The following is a 20,065-nucleotide window of genomic DNA, read 5'->3' as shown; positions in this document are numbered from 1 at the left end:
GAGGCATATCCCTGATATACGGCCGAAGCTATTGTTAGTGGCCAAGCTTGATGATATCAGACATGTCAATTACTTTGGTGAAGGAAAATAGAGTGTCATAAAATACTATTTGACGGTGACTCGAGCAACTAAGCACGGTTGTCTCTATCTGACTACAACATTTATGCAATGTAGTGTTGAATATTTCCAAGAAGAACACTTCCGTAGACTTTTGTCACATATCAAACATCGAATATGACCGTTTATGCAGTAGTGTTAATTGACAGTTAGAAATATGATAATCAATTTAATTCAATGTTTTCTTTAATTACTGATTACACTTGTGCTTAACAAGAATTCCAAAAAGCCACATTCATGATACTATTAAGGTAGGTACTCAATCTGCTGCGTACACACAATACAATGGACCAATGTATTAATCGTGTGGCACTACGGGAACAAGGAGGAGCTTCTCCTTCCGGTGCACTGTCATCCCAAATACTTCAGTCATATCGATACCACCTTCCATCAACTCCATTGGTAGCTTCCAGTTGAAGTGGTACATTAGATTCGCTAGCATGATTTCAATGGTCGCAATCGCAAAGTTGATACCTGGGCAAATCCTTCGCCCGGTACCAAATGGCAAGTAGAGGAAATCATTTCCCTTATAGTCCATAGCCGCCGCGCTACCGCATTCCATAAATCGCTCAGGCATGAACTCATCCGCGTGCTCCCAACTGCTAGGGTCCCTTGCAAGAGCCCAACTGTTGACGATGACACGTATTCCTGATGGTATCATGTAGCCCTTTATGTTGCAGTCAGCCATGGAGAGGTGGGGTACGAGGAGCGGCCCAGGCATATGGAGCCGGAGTGTCTCTTTGATGACCGCCTTTAGGTAGGCCAAACTATTGAGATCATCTTCAGTAACCATTTCTTTGCCCTTGGGTATAGTGCTCCTCACCTCAGCTTGTAGCTTTTTCATGAGGTGGGGGTTTTGCATGAGCTGGACCATTGCATATTCTAACACTATGAATGTTGTATCAGTGCCAGCTTCGAACATGATCTACATATACATACAGAACCATATGTAAGAATCAAATCAACAACATATAAGCTATATGTGTTAATGTGTAGTTGTTGTTTCTGCTTGTGAGGTGATACATACCTCTAACTGAGCCTTAATATGATCTCCTGTGAGTTTGTACTCTTGTTGGATAGAAAGCAACACATCGGTGAAGTCGTTGTCCTCGCTTTTGTGTTCTGCCGCCGACTTGCTTGCATGCTCATTGATGATGTTATTGAGAAGGTTGTCCCACATCTTGTTCACCTGCTGGGCCTTCGCGCAAACAATCCTCTTGATGATGTCCAGCTTCACCAACATCGGGAAGTAGTCCTCTAGGTTGAATCCACCCAGGAGAAATGAGTTGGCCTCGACAAGCTCTCAGAAGAGTTTGTTATGACCTTGTTCCCTAAAAAGCTTGCCTGACACAGCATGACACACAATGTCATTGGTGAAGGCGTTGAGAAGGCCACTCATGTCGATGGTGGTACATTTGGAGGCCCCATCGCGGATCTTGGCCACAACCAATCTCACCTGTGAATTCAGAATAATTAATTTTGGCACAACTGATGATGTGGACAGCGTGCATTCATGCATGGTGCAATATACAAGTAAGTTGTCCATATTTAAGTTGCCTATTTTTTAAAGATTTTAGTAACTTCTTTACTAGCCTTTAGATTAATTTTCATTTCAGAACTATCAATTTTTCTAAACATGGTGTCCCTTGGCCATAATAGGACTATGAACAGTGATTTTCCCTAATGGTGAGCCTACTTCAACTCTTGGGCTCAAATGATTCATGCACGAAAAAAACAATAGGGTACTATAACTTGAAAAACCAACACAATTACCTAAAAAAGCCACACAAATACGTATTGTAGTCGATTTAATACATGGATTAGTATCACTTTGGTATAACATGAAACAAAAGTAATAAGACTACAATATTTTCGAAGAAGAAAAATGCCAAAATTTAAGCTTTGCACACATATTACATAGGGTTTGCACTATAACATACTCCCTTCATTTCTAAATATAATCATTTTTACAGATTTCAGTACGGACTACATACAGATGTATATAGACATATTTTAGAGTGTAGATTCACTCATTTTGCTCCGTATGTAGTCTATATTCAAATCTCTAAAAGGTATTATATTTTGGAATGGAGGGAGTAATATGTAATAACAAAGTACAAATTAGCCAAACTCTCATTAAAATAATTAAAGTAGAAATTGAATCTATATAACTGAGATGACTCATGCATCATGTCACATCACTTAGATTGAGACCCTTACTCTCTCTCCTATAAAAATGCTTAAAAGCACTCAAATACTTAATTAATCTATGTGACGGATTGCAGCCAATCATCACAATATGCAAAAATATAATAATCAAAACATTATAATTGAACAAGAAACCAACTGAGACAAAGAACATGAGTTTTCTAAGGCTTAGCCAAACCCATGGAGAAAATATACTGTATGCATAATAGAATAATCTCAATATTGAAGGAAAAGATAGAAGATTCCAAGTCTTCTTACCCCGCTTATAAAAATATCGCCGCGATTGGTCATGTAAACCAACAACCAATTAATAATTAGGAACATATTCCCACGAGTTTACAAAATTGAAAAACAACTAGTCAAAAAACAGATAAATATGTAAATGAAACTCGAGAAGGAATGATTGAATAATAAATGGATAATTTTTTGTAGGGGGGCATAATTCAGTTATGCAAGAAAACAAAACTAGGAGGTAGTGCTACTCCCAAAGTGTACAAAAAGATTTAGAAAGCAAGATGATAAATAGATGGCAACACTAATAAACACATATTTGTAAAGAATAACCAAAAAATGTCTAAATAATGATTCTATACAAAAAAGTACAGTAGGAATAAAGTTACAAAAAAATGCGACCGAGATGTGAAAAAGAACGAGAAATTTTGAGTTATACAATTGTACTGTTCCATACTTTACAAGAGTACAAACATCAATAAGAATTAAATGAAATAATAAGGTTCGAGATGAACCATAAAAAGATAGTCCCTCTCTTCCACACACGGGAGTGAGCATGTGCATGTGCGCAAACCTATTTCTAGATGCGCCGGCACGTAGCGGTAAAAAAAATCTGCCGTCCGCATCTGCTTCAAGAATCGTCTATTTGCCAGCTATTATTCCTCGTTTTCAGCTATACAAAACGAACACAATCATACAGCTAGTGGACACCAGACACCACGATATACTCCCTCCGTTCCTAAATATAAGACATTTCAGAAATTTCACTGTGGACTATACAGACATATTTTAGAGTGTAGATTCGCTCATTTTGCTTCATATGTAGTTCATATTAGAATCTTTAAAATGTCTTATATTTAGAAACGGAGGGAGTTGTAAATTTGCATGAAGGGATAGTGTACACAACACTTTTTTTAGTAGAATATTCACTTGATCCAAAACCAGCAGTTGGCGGCGCGTCGCCAGCCAACGCCGAATCTGACTCTTCCAATGGCAGTAGCTCTGCCGCGTGCGCAAGGACCCTCAGCGACCAGCAACGAGCAGATGTGCTGCGATGCCTAGACACCCAGAGCGCCTAGCAGCGACTAGCGGAGGGGCATGGAGCTCTACGGGTGTCGCGGTGACGGATCTGGTTGCATATTGGCTTGTCTCACTGTATTAGGTCATCATCTCCTCGACCATCGCCAGCCTTTTAGCTCTCAACTCCCCACCAGCCACATCTGAAGCGCGGGCACCGCCATGGACGCCGAAGGGCGCCGGAGAACCCACCTTTTCCTACAATTTGTCTCCTAGGTAACAGATTTTTGAGTTGATTTGGAGATTAGTATATGATTTGGAACTTAGTGGACGAACTGATTGAAATATCTATTATTCGATTGCAAAACTGAATTTGTGATATGAAATTGTGAGATATGCATGCCATGGGAATCGTCATATGGAATTGTGCATGTCCTCTCTGAAAAATATAGAATTGTATGATTCAGATTTGTTGGTTATTGTTTTATGGAAAATTAGTTCAGCCCTATAACTCAAATAGTTAAAGTGTTCTGGAAATATGTGTGATATATGAACATAGCTGTTGTGAAATATATGAAATCACTTTTCTGTACTGTGTGAATCTAATATCTGAAATAGTGTTACAGAAAGTGAAATAGTGTTATAGAAAGTAAAGTCATGGTGGATTTATGGAAGTGGAATGCCTATTTTGTGTTTATTCAGATATCAATTGAGTAAAAGTTGATGGAATTCTTTTTTTGTATTTCTGTCAATGAAATTGGTCCATCCTTGTCAAACTGTTTTTTGAAAAATGTGAAACTGATTATTTCAAAAGAGTGACACTGATTATTTAAAAAATATGGAATTGAAATAGATGTAATTTTGTGAAACAAACAAGTGGAAATAATCAGTTTTATTATTTTGTGAAGTATGGAACTAGAATAACGAAAATCTATTTTTTTGGAATTAATACCATTTTCATTTTCATTGATCTTTTGAAATAATTGAAATGGGCCTTTTGAAATCATTGGTATTTTGTAACTATTTAAAGTAATATTTTGAACAAATTGAAACCAGTCTTTTGAAATAACTAAAATGGGTGTTTAGTTTAAATTGAAATGGCGTTTTGAAATAACTAAAACGGGCCTTTTGAAATAACAATTGAAATCAATCGTTTGAAATAATTGAATTTTTTCTTACAAATTAATTGAAATCAGTATTTTTAAAAAGTTGAAATTGGTCTTTCGAAATAATATTTGTAGCCAGCTTTTTGCAAAAATTGAAACTGAATGTTTGAACTGAGTGAAAATAGTTTTTAAAACAAGTGAAATTTAATATTTGAAATAACTAAAATCTTTCCTTTTGGAATTTTACATATATATTGTAATTAAAATAATACCTTTGAATTGTACTAAATTAACTGAAGTAAATATATTATTAAGTAGCTAAGTAATCTACTCCTAACAAGAAACATCCCTTGCTCTCTTTTTTTTTAGGTGAAGAAACACCCCTTGCAAGGGATGACTGTCGGCAGGATCAGAACGTTCTGGGCCTGTGACTGGGCTCGGTCCTAGATATATGGACGCTTCAAAAGCAGAATGTGATGGGACCGTAGTGGGGCCTGGCGCTGAAATACAAACGTTGCAAAAGCTAAGATTGGAGTAAAGTATACAGTATACTGGTTTCTCAGAAAAAGAGAATATAGTATACTGTATCAGGATAGCCCGGCCATACAGAACCTAGCTGGCAGCATCCTATTAGTGTGAACCACATAGCATAAAAAAAATTATTAATACGAACCACACCAATAGATACCGATAACGCTCCGACTCAGATGGCAACTCTAGTTTTTTTTTTAATTTGTTTTTCTTTTTGGATGGCAACTTCAGTTATAAAAAACATCAGGGCCGGGATTGTTCGTATCACATGTGTAGCAATTATCATTTGAGAAGAAAAAGGATAGCGCTAGAGAAACCATTTTCGCAGAGGCCCCATGACACAGTCATCGGATAGATGTGTGTGTGCTTGTCCATGCTTGTCCGAGGACCGGATCTCATGGACAGCAGAAAAACAACAATCTATCTAAGAAACAAAATAATCGACAGAACGCATAAAGAAAATTCAGGCAACTGAAAAGATAGCAAACATGCAAAAAGAAATTGATGCATGGTTACCCACCTCGTGCTCGCGGGCATGGCGGTAGGAGCGGACCTTCTTGTTGGTGAGAAGGTGCGTGGTGGCGATCTTCTTGACCTGCCGCCAGTGCTCGCCGTAGGGGCAGAAGGCGACGTCCGAGGGGCCGTAGAAGAGGATTTCAGTGACCGGGGAGTAGGGCCGGGACGCGAAGACGTGGTCATGCGTGCGCAGCACCGCCTCTGCGGCGCTCGGCGAGGACACCACGAGCGTCGGGACGGCGCCGAGGCGGAGGAGCATGAGGCCGTCGCGGCCATGCTTGGCGGCGAGGTCTCGGAGGGAGATGTGCGGGAGGGAGCCGACGAGGTGAAGGTGGCCGATGACGGGGAGCCTCTTGCTGGGAGAAGGCAGCCTGCTCAGCAGCTCTTCTCTGGCTCTCGTGGTGACCGCGGCCGTCGACGGCGTCGCGAGGCGGCGCACGACCAGGAGGACAAGAAGAGGGCAGACGAGCAGGACAAAGACCAGTCCTAGGGCCGCATGTGGAGACCTCGCTTGCAGCAGCAGCTCATGGAGGGCATGCAACGGATGAACCATCACAGCCGCGCGGCGCTTCCTACACGAGAGGCTGCTTCACTGACTGTTCAGTTCACTGAAGAATGATGTTTCTTTTCCACAGCAGCTCAGCTGGGTTTATAATTAGGGAAACGTTTGTGGCCGGGGCGCCGGCCGAACGCTCGGCCCGTCGCGCCGCGTCACAACCTTTTTCAATGGCTCTCCGTGGACATATGGGTCCACCACACCACCTTCCCTCATCCTCTTATCCTTTCTCTCTAATTTCAATCCCATCCCACCACAACCACTCTTTGCTAGCCATGGCTAGCCAGGCGGCCAGGCCACAGCAATCTTCCCCGGCGAGTTGTCCTACTGCGGTGCTCGCGCAGCTCCTCCCTCGCCCAACCCATGGATGCGGGAGGGGCGGTGTGATGTGGGACGGTGATGCAAATGGAGAGCGTCGGTGGCCATGGGACGGGTGGTGTGGCAAGGCACAGGCGCACAGCTGGAACAGCCTGGCGGTGACCCGACAACAGTCCATTAGCGCTGCAAAACCAGCAGCCGTCGGTGATGGAGACAACACCTCCGGTGCTGCAACTGGCCGACTTTTTTGCGGGAACCATGCCGTCGAAAAGCTGGAACCATGCCGACGAAAAGTTGCAACCAGCGTTGCCGGCGATGGAGATGGCGGGCTCCGGTGCTGCAACCGGCTGGCTATTTTGCCGGAACCATGCCGGCCAAAAGCTGCAACCACGCCGGCGAAAAACTGCAACCAGCGTTGCCGGCAGTGGAGATGGCGGGCTACCATGTTTTTTGTTTGATGGAACGAGTGTACCAAATTTTTGTTACCACCGTCTTCGATTTTTGCTATCACTGTCTTCGATTTTTGCTACCACACTATTTTTGATATATTTTTGCCAGAAGCATCTAGAACCAGTACTTCAATTTTTGTGTTACCGCGGTTTTTGTTCTGTGCTACCACGGTCGTTGATTTTTGCTACCACCCTAGCTTTTGATTTTTTTTGTTGGATTCATCTTCTTTTGCTGGGAATCACTCCAAATTTGCTACCACCGTCTTCGTTTTTTGCTACCGTTGTATTTGATTTTTGCTGGAACCGACACTACAAATTGTTGCGTCGTGGCGGACCAGTGAGCACCGGCCGCAAGCGACTCTGGCGAGCGCGCCGAGGAACGGCTCCAGCAAGCTGCTAGCGGGAGGCGTCGGGGCGGACCAGTGAGCACCAGTGCTACAACCGACAAGCGGCTGCGGCGAGCGCGCCGACGAGCGGCTCCGCGCTCGCTCGACAAGCTGCTAGCGGGAGGCGTTGGGGCGGACCAGTGAGCACGGGTGCTACAACTGGCAAGCGGCTTTGGCGAGCGCGCCGACGAGTGGCTCCGGCGAGCTGCTAGCGCGAGGCGGTGAGAGATCATGGAGTTGTACGTGAGCGAAGAGGGGATATTTCTTTTTTTTTTCCTTTTCTACTCTGGATCTGACAGTTACGTGTGCATATATCCAACGCTAGGGCGCAAACCGGCCGAAAATTTCGGCCGTCGCGCTGGCGCCTAGTAGTCGCCTTATAATTATAGCTGCAGCAAGAGCAAGGCATATTTTTTACATACTTGGAGGACCACCGGGTAGTATTTGAATCATCTCAGCCGTTGATTAGCTGGGTAGTTGATTATTTGTTTGATGAGATCCGCTTCGGTACACCCCCCTCACAAAACGTATAAAGGGCAGTATGGACTTTTAACATATCGTATACAGTTTGTGTGATATATACGGATATACGTTAGCCTAGGCGTCAATACAATGTCATTTTGTTTCTTTCGTTTTATTAGACTTCAAAAAGTACATGCTGTGTAAGTGGGATTCGAACCCACACCAGCCAACTCTCCACGTGAAGCCGGCAACCACTACCGTAGTTCACTTGTTGTGCCGTAAAACTTCTTTCCTGCTACTTATCGCAGTATAATGCTAATAAAAAAACACGCATTTCCCATCTAATTATTTTTTCAGTTTGGCCGTTTTCCTTTGTTTTTTTTTACTTTTTTTGCTTATTTCTTAATATTTTTCTTTCTATAATTAATTCGCAGAACTTTATAAAATTCGTTAACTTTTAAAAATTTATGATTTTTTAAATGAACTTTTTACGAACTCATGACTTTTTTTTTCAAATTCATGATTTTTAGTCTTCGATTTTACTTGAAATTCATGAACTTTTTTGAGTCTGCGGTTTTATTTCAAATTTGTGAGCTTTTTAAAAATTTCATGAGCACATTGAACTTTTTTCAGTGGTTTTATGCTTGCAACTAGACACACTGTGTAAGTTCAGGTAGGTCGGAAGGGCAAGTTTTGAACCACTTTTTTTTTCACCTCCGAACTCACTCAATTTTTTCACACCCTGGCATCACCATGGCCAGCATGCATGTTGGTTTCTGACATTTTTATGTTTTTTTCTGGACTTCTCGGTGAATAAACCCTAAAACACAAGATCGAATTCGTTCAAAGCTTGCATGGGGGACAACATTCGGCATGCCCAACTACTGGCAAAATTTGTTGTCATTTATATTTTATATTTATATTTTATATTTATATTTTTAATTTATTGTTTCTCTTGTTTCTTTTCCTTTTTCCTTTTTTCACATTTTTAATTTTTTTGACATAATTTGTACACAAAGTCAATAAAGTTCTCGTTGAAAAAGATTTAGAAAATTAGTTTATTCTTATCATTTTTGAGAAAACATGTTTCTTGATAACATGCGTGTGTGCATGCGTATACATGTAGGCATGGTAAACGAATGCAGGTTTTCTTCCATCGATACAGTAGTTGACCCTTATACATTTCCTGCTTTTAAATATCACGAGCGACAGCATAGTCGGATGGCAAGTAGTGTAATCAAGACGATGAGGTTACAAAATTTGTTCCCAAATTCCAAAATATTCTTGATTTCAACAATTGTTTGGAAATTCAATAAATGTTTGGGAGTTTCAAAAAAATGTTCACACTTTGAAACAATTGTTCATAATTTTGTAAAAGGTTTGTGTTTTCAGTTTAGTTCCTGTTTTTCAAAAAATGTTCTCCTTTTCATTGCTTTTTTCCTTTGTAAAACAAATGTTTGAGAGTCCCAAAACTCGCGTTCTCACAAAATGTTTTAGGTATTTTTGAAAACACAAATTTGTGTTCGAGTCTCCCAAAAAATTGTTTGCAATTCCAAAAAATGTTATCATTTTTAGTTTTGTTCCTTTTATGATTCCCAAAAAATGTTCACGTTTTCACAAAATGTTCTAGCTCTTTTTAAAATATCACAAATTTTTAAATAACCGCGTTTCTATAAATATATACCTTGTCCAATTAGAAAATGAGGTCCGAATTTAAAAAAAATTGTAGCAGCTTATGGTTCATATAGACTGGGTTACCTTTTTGGACATGAAATCTCAGTTGGTATAGTGGCTACTGTCATGATTGACTGGTGCGATGTCCCTGGTTCGACCCCTATTGCACACTTTGGTTTATCTTAATTTTGCGAGCTCTTGTTTTAAATTTTGCCACGATCTTTAGTTTCTTAATGATTCGCGCTGGAATTCTAGCATAGCAGATTGGTTGTCACAGTGGTTAGAGCGCGTCCACATAGACTACGTATATTTATGTTCGATTCCCGGTGGCCTCCCTTTTTCTCGTTAATTTTTCTCCCAGTGAACGGGACTTCTTGGCTCTACGCCCCCATTCGTTCTCCCAGTGAACGTACTTTAAAGAAAAGACTTTTCTAAAACAAAACTTTGAAGAAAGGACCATCACGTCCTTTATTATGAAGGGGTATGGAATAATCTCAGTCGTCGATGTATTTAGGGGGGGTGTACCGAAGCAGAAGTGTTGTTTGATTTGTAACTTTGTAAAGTCCCTCGCCTGTGACAGCCCTCGTCAGGCCTCATCATTGCATCTCCGGTTGTCTGCGGCGCCCAATCAAACTTCAGGGCTCTCGCCATCTGTTGTGCCCTAATGTTGAGGAAGAAGCTGCCATCGTTCAAGACACCGGGCTCCATGCTCTTCCTTCTTAGGCCCGCGCTCCCCCCTTCCCTCCTTCCCCCCGGTAAGCGCGATGGACCTTCCTGACTGTGTTAGCGGCATTGTCGCTGCCGCTGGTGGCGACAGCACTGCAACACTGACGTTCCGCTTGGCTAGCTCTGTACGTGTTGATTTCCTTGCGGCTAAAAATACTGGCCCACAAGGGTCGATCGACGACGTACAATCGTCTTCGTTGCATCTCATCTTCGCCGGAAATTACTCGGCGGGATAGGTCCCAGTATTGGAATGGATGAATGGTGTCCGCTCAAAACAGGAGAAGAAAATGCATGGGCTTCTATATGTAGAGTTTTGGTATTTGTTTTGTGTGCCTTCCAATTTTACTGTTTGAACAAAAAATAAATTTCCAAGAGGTGGAGAACTCAGTGGTAAAACTGAATAAGTCAAAATTTATGACTTTGCATCTTGGGACGAGGGTGGACTCCATCGCGCCGTAGCCTCCACCTCCCCCAAAAAAGAGCTAGCTAGGGTTCCTCCGCCTCCCGTCGGTGCTGTTGGTGGTCCGCCTCGTCTCCGGTGGCCTTAGGGCCATGGGGACAGAGTGGATCCTTGTCTTTGATGGTGGGAGGGTTCCGATTTTAGATCTTTTTTTGAGTTATGTAGGGTTTGTGTTCTGCTCAGGAAAACGAGACGGTGACGGCCCCTTGAAGATGGAATAAAAGTCTTCCCGTCTAGCCCCCGTTCTGGTGGTGCGTCTAGCATCGTATGTAGGTGTGTGAAGGTTTATGTGCAGCGGATCTGTCTTTGGTGGATTTCTTCGGATCTGTTCATCGTTCCTCTATGTTCGTGTGTCTTTTGGTTGGATCCTTCTGATTTATGCTACTCTTCATCGCAACCGTTGCTGGCGTTGATCCTATGAGGCCTTATCACGACGACTTCTCAACTTTCTACTACAACAAGTTTTGCCCGGCTGCAGTGAGGGAGGGCCGATGACAGTGGCGTGCCTTCAACTCGCTTCAATGCTTGTAGTCATCGCTAGGTGGTTTACGGATTTGAATGTAATTTTTATTATTTTTAGTATTTGTTGTACTACGATGATTGAAGATGAATAGATTGAAAGTTTTCCCCGCAAAAAAACGTGTCCTCATCTGAAGAGACTAGATTTTGTAGAGCTAGAATTGTTGTCACAAGGATTAGGATAAGAAAAACACATCACTTCTCTTCTCTCCTTCATGAGAAGGGACAGGGGGTGGGGGATATTATCGGTGCTGGAGACGAATGCCAGTTGATGTTATGATTGTGGTGACGCTGGCTTGAACCAGCCGCTGCTGATGCTGCAACCTCGGTGGCTACATGCTGAAACCGGTGGGTGACAGAGCTGTAACTTCGGCGGCAAAGATGAAACCATTGGCAACAGAAACTAGAACCAACGAGCGGCTGTGCTACAACAATTGTAGCAGAGGATGAGTAGCGGCCTAGGGCGGATGTGTCTGCTACACCGAGTGTGGGTGTAGCACATGAGCCGTGAGGTCTTCTCGTCGAAGTTCACATCGCGTCTATTTGTCCCCTCTCTCTCTCTCTCTCTCTCTCTCTGCGCGCGCGAGACCGGCAGGGGGCAAATGAAGTTGTGCGGCTGCGGAGAGAACCCATGGACAAGGAGCACACGAATCTAATAGCTATGTGTGAGATGCTCCAATGGCCCACAGGCGAACAGGTCAGATGCTTGCGTTGGCCGACTCCTTGCCTTGTGGAGTGCCCATGTAGGGCATTTGCAACGGCAACCCGCATATTTCTTCCTGCGTACATCCATGGACAGGGAGGATGAATTCGCGAACACGGATGTGAGAGCACGCCATCCAACGCTAGCTGCATACATTTCAAACTCTTTGTCAACAAAACGGATGAAATCCATGCAAACACGTCCGGATTTCATACAAGCATGACGGATTTCATACAAACCGGATGAAAACGGTTACATTTTGGACATGTTTTAACTAAAAAGGTAAAACTATATGCACGTACGATCACGGGGAGCTCTATTCCCATGACACATGACACGGATACACTACACTAGTTTGCGGCCGGTCACGGCGGATCCCTTTGTCTTCCCCATGTCCGGCAACCCGCTTATCAGACTGCCGGGAGTCTCGGAGGCATATTCTTCCCCCGTATCTTCCCTATGCCCGGCTACGCCGCTCATCGAAGTGGCAAAGAGGGCGCTTCGGCTGGAGGGGAAGGTGCATCTATGGAGCCCAGACGGGTGTGCCCAGGGTGGTCTGAGATAAAGACTGGGCAAGACACCAGCTGTGTACGCAGGCGTCGCCTCGGAGGTGGCCTTCATGGGACTAAGCGGCGGCAGCCTCCTGTGTCCTACTTCTCCTCGATGATGGCGGCGGGCGCGGACGTACCGGCCGTCCCATCCTCGACATCCGCGCATGCGGCTTCTTTCTCTGCATGCATCGCACGGCTACGCGCGCGTTGACGGCGGATGGCGCGGTCGCAGGCACTGGATGCGGCGATGCCCATGCCGACGTGCTCCCCATTGTGCAGCCATGGAGCAACTCGCCACTCCTTATCGAGCTGGCCTGGAGCGGCGAGTTGCTGAATCACATGCTGGCTTGGGGATGCAACTGCCTCCGTCGGAGGGAGGTGGAGCAGCGAGTTGCCTCGCTCGTATCTGGCGGGCTTGGCGGGCCACCCAGCCGGATTGTATGCCGGAGAACTGCTCTTCGGAAGCCATCAGAAGAGTGGTGAAGGAGGAGATGGGGGAGCGGTGGAGGGTTGTGATTCTTGTCCGGTGTCTAGCCTCGTTTAAATAGAGGGCGGAAGAGAGGAGTTCGGCCGGCGTTGCGTTTAATGTCGGCCCACTCATGAGCAGACGTGTGGCCAGAGTAGATTTCTCGGCTTTCACGCCGGGTTAATGGAGGCGTATGAATGCGGCGAGCAGGCTTGTTCAACTAGGTGTGCAGCGGGTGGCGCCCTTGGCCGGCGCGCCGCTTCAATGACGGAGGCAGTGAGAGGTCTCCGCCCTGAGCCTCCTTCAATGCGGAGCGGCGCGCTCTATACCAGCATGAATGCGGGCAACTGGCGTCGGGCGTGATGTGGGCGCGGGGCGGGGATGGGTTTTTGGCCCACAAACCTTCCCCACTTTTGTCTTTGGTTTGCGAGAGAAATCGTGTCCCCCGTGAACCGATACAGAACCGCATTGGATGGCTTCGGCAGTCCGAACAGCATGGTCCGAACGATTACAGGAGGTTTACGGGTCCGCCTTGAAAATGCCCTAATAATCCTATGTTGAATGTAGCTAAAGTAATCATTATTGGGCATTGTTCAGACTTCAGCATATGTTTGTCTTGGCTACGCAACTTCTTGTGAGTGGTGACCCCCAAAACAATGCAGTCAGACATGATTCGAGCAAGTTAGACTATACATAGTTGAGAGTACCATATATTAATACCATGCATATGGTACAAGTCTGTGATACTATGTTCATAGTGTATAGTATAATAAACTCGTATTATATATAATTTTATTTATTACCATGCATAACACATACTAAGCTGTTTATCTCTTCTTTAATTGTCTGCATATGTTACTTTAACCCTTTTTCTCTTTTTTAATTGTCTACCACATCATCATGTTTGCTAGTTCCAAATATATGATACCGACTAAGAGCATCTCCAACAGCCTTTTTATATTGGATTGCTATAAAAGGATATTATAACAAGAGGAGAGAGAAGGTTTACAAAGCTAACATGTTCTTTGCCTTGGTAGACTTTGTATATCGCATTGCTATATTTGCATAAAATGCACAATGACATGTGAGGACAGTTTGTTATAGACATATCATATGTATATTATCACATGTACGCGTGTGGTGTCCACACGCGTACACGTTCACACATGCATACATGTCCACACACATACATGTGTACGTAGATGTGTACATGTACATGTACACATACACACGCGTAACACGTACAGTTCTACACACAACCCACACATGCAGCACACAGATACACGCATGTACACGTACACACGATGCACACACGCAGCACATACATACACGTACACATCACACAGACTGACCCACTAGTCATTGAGATAAAAGTATGGAGGAGGCCATTTTTACGAAGCCTTGTCAAAATTCAGCAAGTGCCTTTTGAGTTTGTAAATATGCAAAGTGGGATTGTAGATTTAGCAAGCTTTTAAAAAAAGTAGATTGAAGACCACTTATACAAAGGTTGTTGAAGAAGGTTTTTTGCCCAAGGTTGCTAAAATAACAAGTGAGTGTAATTATAGAAAGGCTTAATTATGGTGCAAAAATAAAGGGCTTATGGTGCAGCCGGCGTCATAGACGATTTCGTTGACCGCTCCAGCGGGTCTGCACCACAAATTAAACGCCGGGATGCATGCTCAGAATTATTCGACGTGGAACCTGACAAGCATGCATGGGGCGTGCAAGATTACATACACAGCCTCAGAGCATCTCCAGCCGTTCGGCTCCCAGGAAGGTGAAAAAGAGCCCCCTGGGGGCGAGCCGGCGCTAGATTGGTGCGTGGGGGCGACCTAGCTCCCAGTCGTCGGCCCACCGATCGCCCCAGGTGAGGCGATGTTGTGTACAAAATATATGAAAACTCGGCGACATTTGCATGAACTCGGCGAAACTTCATTCAAATTTGTACATAAAACATGAAAACATGCAAACTACGACTGAACTACGCCTAAACTATGCCTAGCCGCCACCGTCCGCCGCCGCCGCCGCCGCCATCTACATGCCAAGAAGCCTGTAGAAGCGGGTGTAGTCGCCGTCGTCGCCGTCATCGTCGTAGTCATCGTCGCGCGGCTGGCTTGGGCCGGCGACGTCGCTGCTGCAGCCCTCGCCAGGGTCGGCGAGGCGCGGTGGCGCGCTGGACGGCCCGGCCTCGGCCTCCTCATCGCTGTCGAGGACGATGACGCCGCCCTCCTCGCGCCCGCGGCGCCGGGCCTGGAGCTCCGCGTACGCCCGGCACTGGCGGCGGACCTGCTCACGAACGTAGTCCTCCTTCACCCACTTGAGGGCGGACTCGTCGTCGGGGGCTGCCATCTCGACGTGCTCCGGCTTCACCGGGAGAAGCTCGGGCTTCGGCCGGACCAGGCGAAGGGAACGCCTCCCCGGAGCCGGGCCAGGCGGGGAGGGCCGGGCACCCTCGTTGATGACGAGGGCACCGCTGCGGGTGCGGCGACCGAGCAGCGTCTCCTCCGGCTCGGGCTTGACAGGGCGGAGCGCGGCCCACTAGTAGAAAAAGGGGCTTTTACCCCGGTTGGTAAGGGCCTTTTGTCCCGGTTTTCGAACCGGGACTAAAGGGTCGTTACTAAAGCCCTAACCCTTTAGTCCCGGTTCTTACACGAACCGGGACAGAAGGTCCTCCACGTGGCCGCTACTGCCAGCCCAGGCAGGGGGGCCTTTGGAATAGGCAGGGCCTTTTGTCTCGGTTGGTGTCACCAACCGGGACCAATAGGCATCCACGCGTCAGCATTTCAGGGGCTGGGGTTTTTGTTTTTTTTAAAAGGGGGTGGTTTTGGGGGGTTAATTTAGGTGTTTAATATATTGTGTTAGCTAGCTAATTAATAGAGAGAAGTGTCCTCTCTTATCTCCGTGCTTGGTCGACGCTACGTACTATATACGTATGGAGAGGACTAGACACGCTAGCTAGTAAGCAAATGAAGGAAACAGAAGATCGTCATGAACATATGCATACAGAGAGAAGTGATATCGACCACATCTCCTTCTCCGAGAGATTGGTCGAACAACAAGTTCTCGTATATCTATCTGACACTACCGGCTACATATATACAATAATTATCTCTTACAATATAATCTCCTAATCAAATTGTACGAACACATGGTCCACATAGTATTCTCCGTTTTCAGCGATCACGTGGTCAAGGAAGAATGCCGCCAATTCCTCTTGAATTGCTTGCATACGATCTTCTGCTAGGAGTTCATCCCGCATCCGAAACATCTAATTTGAAGAAGGGGGTCAATACACATATATATGAATAAATGAAACTCGACACAAATGATGGTAATAAAATAAAATTGTGAATATTATTGCTTACGCACTTCATATTGTTCGTCAGAGTAGCCCCGCTCACAGGTCGTGTGGCGGATAGACTCGCAAACGTAGTATCCACAGAAATCATTCCCTTATTCCTGCCACAACCACTTTACAAGAAATAAAGGTCAATCTAACTGATAAGCAAGCATGCTAAATGGTATTGATGAAACTAGCGCTTGAATCACTAGGAGATGTGCGGAACATGCTACTATAGTACTTACTTTCGGGTGTCTAAATTGCAGCTTCTTCGGCAGTCCCGGAGCTTTTGTGGTGAATTTTCTACAAACCCTGCCAGACAAAGAAAACAATTACTTGATATCAGGAAATGAACAAAGTTGCTGATATGGTGGATAATGATCGATTTAACTTACTTCTCGAGCATTTAAGTCATGTCCGCATAGTCTTGGGGATCTTTTCGTCTCGAGTCTAAGACGGTTACTACTCCCTGCTCAAGCTTAATCTCTAGGAGAATATAGTGGAAGCTGCGCATGCATGCATAAGTCATCAATTACATTACCATAACCTGGACTAATAAGGGAAACCGAATATGCACAAGACAGTAACACTCAGTTGAAGTTGTAAGGAAAGAGTATTATATCTTTGTTTTGATTTAATACCAACGATCGTAGCAAGTTGGCCTCGGCTTCTTTGGCATGTTTTTCAACCGTATATGCATCTATGAGATTTGTGTTAATGAACCCAATATCACCGATTTGTCTTTTCTTCAATTCGGCGATCTTCAATCTGCATAATATAGTGAGGATAATTATAAATACATGCAATGAAAGAGCTGACCTATATAGAGAGACTTAATGACAGAAGTAGTACTACTTACAGACAGTAGCAAGTGATCGTTGATTTATCGAGGGCCTTTTGATTGAAAACTGGAAGAACTCCTCAAATGGAACATTGAGCAGTTCAATTCCAACGAGGTCATGCTCCGGTTTAACTCTCAGCGTCAAAGTATTCATCCCATCAGACTCTCTGCAGGTTTTCATGTACCAATCATGTAATCTTCGCATCATCGTTGTTAGAGATCTTTCATCTTTGACGAGAGGCTTCCCGTAATGGTATTTGTGTTCGTCCACCTCCATGATTTCATAATGTACAACGTCGGGCAGGTAATCTCCAAGATTGCTATAACCGGCCACCATCCTCGGATCATTAGCGACGATGTCTTTAGACACCTTGAGCGGGGGGCATGATTGGTTTGCTTGTTCGCCGAGCTGGGCAATTTTTTTCCTAGCTCGTCGTTCTTTTAACCTTTGATCACTGACAGTACTTCCCGACCGCTCCGCTTCGACAAATATCTTTGCAATAATGCGCTCATAGTTGCCTTTCGACGGAGACTTTGGTGGTTTTGTCAGGGCATCCAGAGTGCGCTTCGCTATCACCGGATCTACCTTCTCCTCCGGAGGTGGATGTTTCTTTGCTTTCACCCCTTCAAAGAAGTTCTTCAGTTTGGCTCGCACGATCTTCGCGTTCTCCTCCTCGGTCCTCTCGTATGGTAACTTCTCTGGAGTCTTCAGAGAAGGACCGAATCTGTATTACCTCCCGCCTCTGGCAGCTGTACTGCTAGACGCCGGCAGAGCAGACGGAGCGGCTGCGACTGTCTTTTTTCCTTGCTTACGACGCGGAGGAGAAGGACTACGAGGCGCCGGAGCAGCCGGAGCGGCGGCGGGTCTCTTCCGCCCTTGCTGACGAGGCGGAGAAGGAGGAGGCTGGCTGCTCTGGCACGCCGGCGCAGGCGGAGAAGGAGGCGGAGTGCCGCCACGCGCCGGAGAAGGAGGCTGAGTGCCCTGATCACTCGCCTGAGGAGGAGGCGGAGGAGGAGGCGGAGTGCCGCCACGCGCCGGAGAAGTAGGCTGAGTGCCCTGATCACCCGCCGGAGGAGGAGGCGGTGGCGGAGTGCCCTTACACGCTGAAGGCGTCCAGTTCGGAAGGTTAATGAGCTCCTTCCGCCATAGGCACGGAGTCTTCAGAGCTAAACCCAGCCGAGTCTCCCCTTCACCGGTAGGGTGGTCAAGCTGGAGGTCCCCAAATCCCTCCGTTATTTCATCCACCATCACCCTAGCATATCCTTCTGGAATCGGCCGGCAGTGGTAGGTTGCGCCGGGTTCAGGAGGTAAAACAGAGCCAACAGCCGCCTTGACTTTGAAGTTCTGCCATTGCGCCATAAGGTGGCAATGTTGAGACTCCGTGATAGCATCCACGGGGTAGCTAGCAGGAGCCGTCAAGACATGCTCCGGCTGAAGCAGCTCGGTGGAAGCCACGCTGCTTCTCCGCTGAGATGGCGGGGTAGCTTCGGGGGTAGTTTCGGCATGTCGATTGCCGTCTCGTTCCTCTAGCGCTTGAACCCTTTCGTGCAGCTTCTGAATTTGGGTCTGCTCCATTTTTTCCTCCTCTCCTGGCTTTTTTAACCGCCTGCGTCCGGAAAACCAGCCTTCCACGGAACGGAGCCTGGCGTGCCTCGTGTCTGTCCAGGGTGCTCTGGATTCCCGAGGGCCATTGTGAGCTCGTCGTTCTCTCTGTCTGGAACGAACGTCCCTTCCTGCGCTGCATCGATATATTGTTGAATCTTCATGACTGGTATTCTCAAAAGCTCGTTCGTCCAAACGCACCTCCCTGATACAGGGTCCAAGGTTCCGCCAGCCCCGAAGAACCAAGTCCGGCAACGGTCTGTCCAGTTCATTGTCTGTGGTTCGATCCCTTTTTCAAGCAGATCATTCTCAGCCTTCGCCCACTTAGGCCGGGCTTTGAGGTAGCCACCTGACCCCGTGCGATGGTGAAGCTTCTTCTTCGCAGCATTCTTCTTGTTTGTCGCTGACATCTTCTTACTCTTTTCCGATGTCTTGTGGGCCACAAATGCGGGCCAGTGATCTCTGATCTTCTCATACCGGCCGATGAATTCTGGTGTCTCTTCTTTGTCGACAAACGTTTTCAGCTCATTCTTCCACCTCCTGAATAGGTCTGCCATCTTCTTAAGAGCATGAGACTTGATTAATTGCTCTTTAACTGGCTTCTCCGGATCCTCCTCTGGCGGTAGGATGAAATTTGCCTTCAGCTCAGTCCAAAGATCATCTTTCTGCATATCATTGACATAAGACTCCTCAGGGTCTTCCTTCTTAGGCTTATACCATTGGTGGATGCTGATCGGGATCTTGTCCCTAACTAGAACCCCGCACTGAGCAGCAAATGCATCCTTTGTCCGGATGGGTTCAATCGGTTGGCCATCGCGCGCGATTGCTGTGATCTCAAACCTTTCATCCGAGCGCAACTTTCTCTTCGGGCCTCGTCTCTTTACTGAAGTTATGCTCGATCCGGAGGGCTAGAAAAAAGAAGAAAGACGAGTGTTAATTAATATGTGTACATACCAAAACAATGAATGCATCAATTAGCTAGTCAGCACAGGCTTAACAAATATATTTACCTGGCCGGACTCTGTTCGGTCACCGGAGCCGTCACCACGGGCTCCTTCTTGCACCAGCATTGGGTCACCGGAGCCATCATAATCATGTCTTTCCTCCTCCACTCTTCGATCACCGTAGCCTGCTTCTTCACCCTGCTCTTCCAGACCATCATTGTCGTTAAGATACGACAAGATATCACCTCCGGCTAAGATTATGTCCCCCAACACCTCTTCTGCTTGCTCGTCTCGTCCGTGCTCCATTGTTTCTGCAAATATTACAACATGGCAATTATTAC

The 20,065-nt window shown here is 45.8% G+C and overlaps 1 pseudogene; it reads right to left on the bottom strand.

Annotated features, from left to right (window-relative positions):
- Positions 1-272: 272 nt before the first annotated feature.
- LOC123051160 (indole-2-monooxygenase-like) lies at positions 273-6,443 on the bottom strand (annotated as a pseudogene).
- Between the last annotated feature and the right edge of the window lie 13,622 nt (positions 6,444-20,065).

The sequence above is a fragment of the Triticum aestivum genome, chromosome 2D, assembly GCF_018294505.1.
Source record: "Triticum aestivum cultivar Chinese Spring chromosome 2D, IWGSC CS RefSeq v2.1, whole genome shotgun sequence".
Classification (NCBI taxonomy): domain Eukaryota; kingdom Viridiplantae; phylum Streptophyta; class Magnoliopsida; order Poales; family Poaceae; genus Triticum; species Triticum aestivum.
The sequence above is the reverse complement of the archived record's forward strand: the minus strand, read 5'-3'. Positions and strand labels throughout refer to the sequence as shown.